The sequence below is a fragment of the Varanus komodoensis genome, unplaced genomic scaffold (assembly GCF_004798865.1).
Source record: "Varanus komodoensis strain SLA01 unplaced genomic scaffold, ASM479886v1 scaffold14_1, whole genome shotgun sequence".
Lineage (NCBI taxonomy): Eukaryota > Metazoa > Chordata > Lepidosauria > Squamata > Varanidae > Varanus > Varanus komodoensis.
Genome location: NW_025335438.1, coordinates 2403718 through 2412463, shown reverse-complemented (window position 1 = coordinate 2412463; position 8746 = coordinate 2403718).

Sequence of the window (8746 nt, the reverse complement as noted above, 5' to 3'; positions counted from 1 at the left end):
ACTGTGTCTAAGGTTGCAATTTGAGTTTCCAATGGAGCTCAAGTAAGGACCGTGAGGGAGCAACACCCTGAACAGTCCCATTTCTCCATACTGCGGCTTTCCTCAATTACAAAGTATTACAAAGCACCATTTAAAACAAAAGCCAAAGAAAAGGAAAACGCCTTCCTGACACAACAATAGGAGACTTTTTCATCATTGAACTTTTGATTTTGAACAGCTTTCACATGGTTTAAAAGCTTAATTACCTGTGCAGAAATAAGTTCTGCATATGACATACACTTTTGACTTCACCTGCCCACTGAGTGTTTTAAAGCTTTTACAGAGAAGTCTGAGGAAACAGGAGGATGTCTGATGTGGATAAAGTTAGTGTCAGAAATTGAAATCAGCTCCAACTTAAAGCTTTTTAAAATCACAATAAATCCAGGGAACCAGAATGTTCACTTAATTGTCTGACAGAGAGATTTGCTTAAGGAGTAACCACGCACTGACTACAATAAGGATTCCATGCCGAAAAGGGCAAGTTTAATGACTAAAATGCCAGTACAGAACAGGAGAGTTGCCTTTATCATTTATAAAGCAAGGTTATAATAAAAGCACCCTCTGTCTATTACTGCAAAATCATAAGGTTGCTTCCTTCATAGGAAGCTGTGGAGACCATGCTTTTTTCTCTCCTTTTCCCACAGCTAAACACAAACAAAGCTGGACTAACTAAAGCTTTATTATGGTAATAGAAACCAGCAAAGGCTGGCTTTAAAGTACAAATTAGGCATATTGCAGAATCCAATAACAAAAGAAACAAGCACCATTAGAATGCAGAGCAATCAGGCCATTAAGGAAGTGTGACTTCAGTGATGAGGGGTTCATTCTAAGCTGAGGGGCTCCCCTCTCTCCCAAACTTAAATTATTAGAGCCCTGCTTTTACGGTGACTCTGCATGCCATAGGCCACCTGCTTGGACTGCCTGATGTTCATAGCTGGTCCGCCCCCTTTAGCTGACTCCTGACCCAGGGATTAGTTATGCCAGCTCATTGTGCCTTGCCCTGGTGTCTGACGCTAGCCAATTCCTGCCACTTCCAGACTTTTCTCTGCATCCTCCGGGGCAAGCATTTCACCTAGGAGCTTCACCCCTTCTTCCTCAACAGCTTCACATCCCTCGAAAGCTCTTCTGCAACTGCAGGTTGAATACTGAACCCTTCCTGGTGTACTAGTGGGGTCCTAAACCTGCACTGCACCTAAAAAGGCTATTCTGAAGTTGGGGAAAGAAAAAGACAGCTGAAATAATCAAGGGTCCGAAACAAATCCTCTATGAGGAGAGGTTACAACATCTAGAAATGTGTAGCTTAGAAAAGAGCAAGTAAGGCCAGAACCATATATGGTGCAAAGAGACTTTTTTCTCCCTCCCTCATAATATTAGACTCCATAGTCATCCCATAGAGCTGAGTGGTGGGAGATTAAAGACAGGTGAAAGGAAGCTTCTTTACACAGCAGATATTTCAACTTTGGAACTCCCTTCCACAAGATGTCAGAATTTGGGTGGACAAATTCATGGAGGATATGGCTTTAAATGGCTGCTTGGCCTGCTGACTCTATGCTGCCTCAGTCTCAGACTGATATGCCTGTCTACACTAGTTGCTGGGAACATAAGCAAAAGAGTGCTGTTGTTGTGCTTGTGGTTTCCTGTGAACAGCTTGGTGGCCATTGTTGGAACAGAAGGCTAGACTAGATGGTCCCTTGCGCTGATCCATAATGTTCTTATACTTCTGGCAATAGTCCCTCCTTGCAAAGACAACTGAGTTTCATTTCAGGTTTGTTGTCTCCATTGGTCTTGAGGACCTGGCATTGATTGTGGGGAGTCCAGAGCTGCAGGCTTAATCCAGGGAGGGTCCCGACTACCCTGCGATGTAGTCTCAGGGGCTGCCTCTCCTGGTCCATGGTGGAGACCATAGAGGGGGACATCTCTGATTAGGAGCTCTTGTCCAATTCCAGCTATAAGAGCTAAATGGTACTGCTATTGTTCAGAGATGTGTGTGTGTGTATAAAAATGGTGTGGATGGGATTATCCCAGTATTTCAAATGCTGAGGTCAGTTTTCAAATGCAAAAACCTTATGATAAAATTTGAAATGAACCCTTCTTTCTCAAAAATGTTGCATCTTCAGGATTTTCATTTGTGCTGTCAGCATGTCATCTCGATGATGATGATGATGATGATGATGACTGCACAATCATACAATAGTACGTTGGAATTGCCCCAGTTTCGGCTAAGTAAAACCTCTTACCATCTTAACATTTTACCTGAATGTTTAGTGTCCCCAAGAGGAATTTTAAATGCCCTCTTTTCTAAATGAAGGTGTGTATTTTAATATTCTGTCACTTGTTTCAAGTGAATATATTATGCTCACTTAAAACCCAAGGAGGCTTTTTTTAATTGATTCTTTGAATATTTTAAGGTCTATTAATTCCATCAATGTTGCCCACACTGCAATTCCTGTATTCCAACTGTTCTTTTAATCATGTTCATTAAGAGGATTACTTTTACCTGCCAGTTAACATTTTACATTACATTAATAAATCTTTGGTTTGCTATTCAAACCAAAATAAAATGAATTACCCACATTCTCCTGGTTCCAGGACAGACCTAGAGTGCCTTCCTTACATCCAGAATTCCATGGCAAAGAATGAAATGAGAAACATGGGGTAAGAGCAGCCTTTCTCACCCTGCTGCCCCCCATGGGTGCTGGCATGCATGTTGCATGTGTCCAGGCACCTCAGCCAACCTGCAGAGCAGGCCCCTGTGCTGCAGAAGCCTGCCTAGGAACATAAGAAGAACTTTGGTGGATCCAACCAAAGGTCTATCTAGTCAGAATTCTGTTCCCAAAGTGGCCAACAGGAAACCCATGGGAAGCGCGCCCTCTTTCTCATGTTCCCCAACAACTGGAACATATAAGCATACTACCTCCAATACTGATGGTAAGTTTTAGCCATCACAGCTAGTAGCCATTGATAGCCTTGTGGTTCTGTTCCTCCAAGAGTGTGTTGAATCCCTTTACACATCAGTGAATATGTTACTGAAATGCATACCAGTAGCCACAGAAATTTGTAAGGAATTTTTCTGCACAAACCAGTATAGATGTACATGAGCAAACTACAATGCTGTTATATTGTCATAGCTAATGACAATGTCATAGCTAAAGTGTATATCTTTGCTTGCAAACTGATTAATAATTGGAAATTTATCATATCATTCTGTTGTAGCTAAAATTAATCTTTATTTTGAACCCCCTTTTAAATCCCTGTTTTCCTGATCCATTTTCAAATGCTCAATACATGTGCAAATGCTCAATACATGGAGTTAGAACAGGGTCATATCCACCATCCTCATTGCCTGAACACTAAATACTGGTGAAAGGTTGGAACCTAGACTAGGGACATTAGCATTTTCCAGAGTTCCTAAAAGTACTTCCCCTGTATCACACCCGACCTACACCAGCCTCCCCCAGCCTCCCCCAGCCTCCCCATCATTCCCAGCAAGCATGGCCAATGGACCATGGATCTTGGATATTCTTGGAGTTTTAGACCAGAATATTCCAAGGACATGAGTTTGGATCTACCTCCCTTTGTAAGGTGTGAATAAGGCCAGAGTCATACAGGTTTCATTTTTAAACACTATTCTCAACATCCAGCACATAATTTTTAGGGCTGATATTGGCCTCATGGTCTTTCACACTATCACTTTTCTCTTTTAAATGACTATAACTTTCCCCCCTAATCTTTCAAGCCACTATAACTTTATTATTTTTTTATTATGATGATTATAATATGGTGGTCGAACCGAACCCATAATTCTCAAGTCCCTGATGGAGACTTACATAATAGAAGGTACGATGAATGAATGTTGTTAATTTAAAATGTGGAATTATAAATCAATTACAGTGATGGCAAAAGCCCTTCATGACATGCCACAATTTACTTTCGGAGGCATTTAAACCTATCGCGTATGCTGAACAATCTGTAATAAATTATGATTTTTTTCCTTGCTCATGAAATGAAGCTATAATGATGGTAGTTGAATTCTTGTACTGGGAAATAAGGTGGCATTTAATTCCTTGAGAACAAATGACAGTCACAAAAGAACAGTTAATTATTCTCAGCTGCAAAAGAGAGAGCATGAGAGAGCATTCAGCAGAGATTTGTGTGCAGTGTCTATTCTTAACTAATTTTTCACTATCGCTGAGCTACAATTGAAATTTTCTTGGTGTCCATATGATGAAATGGCCCATGTTCTACTCTTTCCCTTGCTCCAAAACCCCAGTAGCAATGCAAACGAAGGAGTGCGTCTATAATAAAATCGATAGACTTTGAACCCTGGTCTCCTAGTGTTATGGACACCATCACAAAATGGCTGGCATGAGATGGCTTTTTCATTCATAAAATGGCTGCCATGATAGGCATATTCGGTTGTAAAGCACTCACTTCCCAGAAGGCAAGCTGATGAGACTAGACGAAGCTTAAGTTACCCAAAAATCTAAGTACAAAACAGAAGTGGGATCTGAATTCCAAAACAAAGGGAAATGCCCAGGCCTATTGTAATTAGGATTTCACTACTTGCCAGAGAGTATCCAGGCTCAATTCAAAGTGTTGATGTTGACCTCTAAGGCTCTAAATAGCTTAGGACACATTTTCCTGTACGAGCGCTTGCTCCCTGGTGTCCAGTTGCTAAGATCATCTGTGGCGCATCAGATATCACTACCCCAATGGTGTGACAGCCAATGGCCATGAGGACATTCATTTTCTTCAGCATCACACATTCTGGACCATATTTTTTACCCCTATGCCTATATAACAGGGGTTGCCAAACTGAGGCTCAGGAGATACATACCGCTGTTCATTTTGCAGCTCCCTGCCCACCATTGCACAACCCTGACTGCTGTTTAGAAGGCCAGAGATGAAACTCAAATACTTTGGCCACCTAATGGGAAGGAAGGACTCACTGGAGAAGAGCCTAATGCTGGGAACAATTGATGGCAGAAGAAGAAGGGGACGGCAGAGGATGAGGTGGCTGGATGGAGTCAACTGAAGCAGTTGGTGTGAAGTTAAGTGGACTCCGGGAGATGGTGGAGGACAGGAAGCCCTGGAGGAATGTTGTCCATGGGGTCACGATGGGTTGGATGCAACTAGCAACTAGCAAGCAAGCCCACTTGTGGCTCTCAAACATCTGACATTTACTGTATGTGGATCTTCCATTAAGCAAGTCTGGCCACCTCTGCTGTATAAACAAGCTGTGAGAATGCAACATAGTTATGTCCTGATTGCACAAACAATAGATATTAAATAATAGTTGACAGTTTGGGTGAGATTGGTCAGATTTTCCACCTTATTGCTGTCTGTCCTAACATTTCTGATGTTGGGCTGTTAGTATCATTGCGTATGTAGCCAGATTAACACCACACACATGCAGGAAGTATTAGAAGCTTCTTGGGGGAACCCAGGGTTTGCAGCAATACAAAACAAAGTGCTTAGAGAAAAGCATCTCTAAAGTTAAACCCCCCAAACCATCCTGTAAGAGCTAAATATTGCTGGTGCTGACAGACTGCTGGTGGGGGGGGGGGGGGGGGAAAGGTGCAGAGTGCTTGGAACCCTGAGTAAAATCAAGCCATGCTGTTGCATTGTGTTGCTGGTCCCACTTGTTGGATGGAATCTACGTATTCATCTTGCCAACACTTTGTATTTCTTTCATAGCTCATACTCAATATTTTATTCCCAACACCAAAATAAAATGGGGCACACGTCGTTCAGTGAAGAGATTTATCACCATTATCCTCTGCCTTAGACAGTGAAGAGAGCAAAATGTAATGCAATGTAATGGGACAGTGGCTTTGCAGTGATCAGAAATCATCTTCCTTTTAGATATCCATAAAAGATTCATTTCCCTTTGATCAACCTCAGGCAAAGGTTATCACCTATTCTCATTTATGCTTTTTTTATGGTAACAAGTGCTCCTTTTTCACTCTCCAGTACTATGGAATTACCATCATTTGAAAGAATTGTTTAGGTTCTTTGACCAGAAGAGGCATTTAACTGTGTCATGTGTGATGTATGGCACATTTAATTGCTCTTTGCAGCTATTCAAAAAGCATTCAGAAGTAATCATTTAGCATTAATATCCTGGGGCAATCCGAGGTCACAGTACATTAAAAACTAATTCAGAGTGGTTCAAGAATGCATTTTTCATATACCGAGTAGTGCAATCCTTTCATGGGATAAAAAGTGATAGTGGCAATTCAGCATGATGGGAGATGGGTTATTCCACAGATCTGCCACTGGCTCCATAGTCACACTGAGAAGTTATGCATTTCTGTCATCAGAGCTCGACAAACCGCTAGATCCAATTGAACTCAAACAATCTCGTTAGCTTCTGATGAATAAAGTCTGGCATGCTGAAAAGCCAACTGGAGCTGCTTGTTTTACAACATGTAGCAAAGTAAGAGGCTGCAGCTGTAACTGACCTTTCCATTCCCTCCACCCATTCTGAATGGAGAAGGCACTGCATATCTTTTCCTCACTCCAGCAGGTGTAGGAACTCTGCAGTCTCCCCTTCCTCCCTTCCTCCCTTCCTTCCTTCCTTCAAAGATGTGTATGAAAAACCATGATAGAAATTTATGAAGTTACAAATATGGCAGAAAGAGGGAAACTCTTCATTCTCTTTCATGATAGTAGAATTCATTGGACACCTGATCTAATATATATTAGACAAATTTGCCATATATAAAGTATATATTAAAGCTATCTGAGTTAATGGCCATAATTTTTGCAGCACTGAGCTTCACAAGTTAATTATGCCACATTGGAACCTATCACAAATCAGGACAGAAAAAATTAAATCATTTCTCACAGTGAGGAAAAATTAACTAATTAACTTAGGATACCCACTGTCTCAAAATGTGATAATAATGGCCATTAATTCAGAGGGATGTTTAAATATATATGGGGGTGTGTGTATCAAGTATAGATGAGCTATTAGTAAATATGACTTATGATACCTAAATGAAAACTCCATGTGCATGGAGAATATGATTAGATTCCAAACTGTATGTAGGGGACAGGAAGATACGAAGGAAATTTTTAACAAACTAAATTTTGACTTGGAATTTATTAATTGGGATTTTTTTGAATTTGTATTGGCTGAATCCAAATTCAGTTTAAATGGGTCTCTTTTGTTGTTTGCTTTTCCTTTCCAATTAAATAAACACAAAAACCTAGTTCCCATCACCTCTGCATCCTGTTTGTGGGCTTCTGCTCATTAGGAGTTGACTTGCCCAGATGTAAGGTGACCATGGGCCCTATTTGAGAGATGACAGTCCTCTATTGGAAGAACTGTCCTGTTCCATTTTGGTTTAAAGATAATAGAGGGCAGCTCAAGGGTTGTGAGATTGCCCATCAACTGTTAGCACCCGGACAGCAGACAGGGCAACAGGAGACATGGTGGTGCAGCTAGGGCTGGACCTGGAGGCAGGGTCCTGGGACCTGTGGGTGGTGGGCAAACGATTGCCCCAAGAGGGCAGGCAGTGTGGGCATCAGCACAGCAAAAGCAAGCAAGCTTCCTTCTCTTCTTGTAGGCATGGTGATGCGATGGCTGAGGCAATCTAAAACGCAAAACTGTGTAGGACTGGAGGTATTATTATGAGGGTTGACAGTTGTGTTGTGATTATTGTTCTAAAACATCAGGAATGTAGAATCAATTGTAAAGCATGGGACAGCAGCTGGGCATGGGCTGCAAAGAGAAATATTAGTTATGTGCTGTACTGTAGGTGTCTAAAGGACACCCCAGCACAAAGGACCATCAAGTCCAGGTCTGAAATGACTTAGCTGCACCTCTGGGCACATAGGTCACCCAGTCTCAGTCTTCTCTATCTCTGGTGAAATGTATATTTCTAATTAAATCATAGTAATAATTTCTAAAGTTGCATCTATTAATATGGCTTAGTATATACAGATACAATGTACATTTGGGCCCCCTTTCACCCTCCTTTGTTATGATGCGTAAGGGCCACTCTCCATGGTTGGAAACATAATGCAGGGTGCAATGGACCCCCAGCCTAATCCACAGTGCCAATTTTACATCGGCAGGGGGAGAAACAAGCCTCATTAAAGAGTTTCTGAGTGCTTCGACTTAGTCCATGAGAATCTACACATTTAACACATCACCCAAGTATGAACAAGGAGCATACAGGCAAAGAAGGGTAAGGGCAGACAAGTCAGTCTACTTTGTTTGTTCATGATTTGGGGTGAAAAAAGTTAATTTTGGAATTTTAATTTAATTAGTTCTCCTCCTATACAGAGCCCATTGCTCAGGGGCCTTGAACAAACCAGAAGTCAAACCCAGGTATCAGCAGGTGATGGCTTTTGAATTAATTCATGACATTTTCTGACCTCTTCCTCCACACTGCCACTAATGATCTTCAGCTTTAAGTGCAAGGTTAGATAAAATCCTCTCTGTTAAAAATAACCACCACCTCAGCCCCCCTCCCTATGTGAGGAATTCTACCACAAAGGAGAGATTAGGACAGCCAATTTAATGACTTAATATTGTACAATATAACATCATTCCAGTTGAATAACTTTTAATTTATTATAATGCATAGATGCCAATTATGCCTGATTTATTAAGAGAAGTTCAGCAGTACTCGGGCCATGTGTTTTGAGGGGTTGCCATGGCACCAGGCTTTCACAAGGACAGCTTAAGGATCAT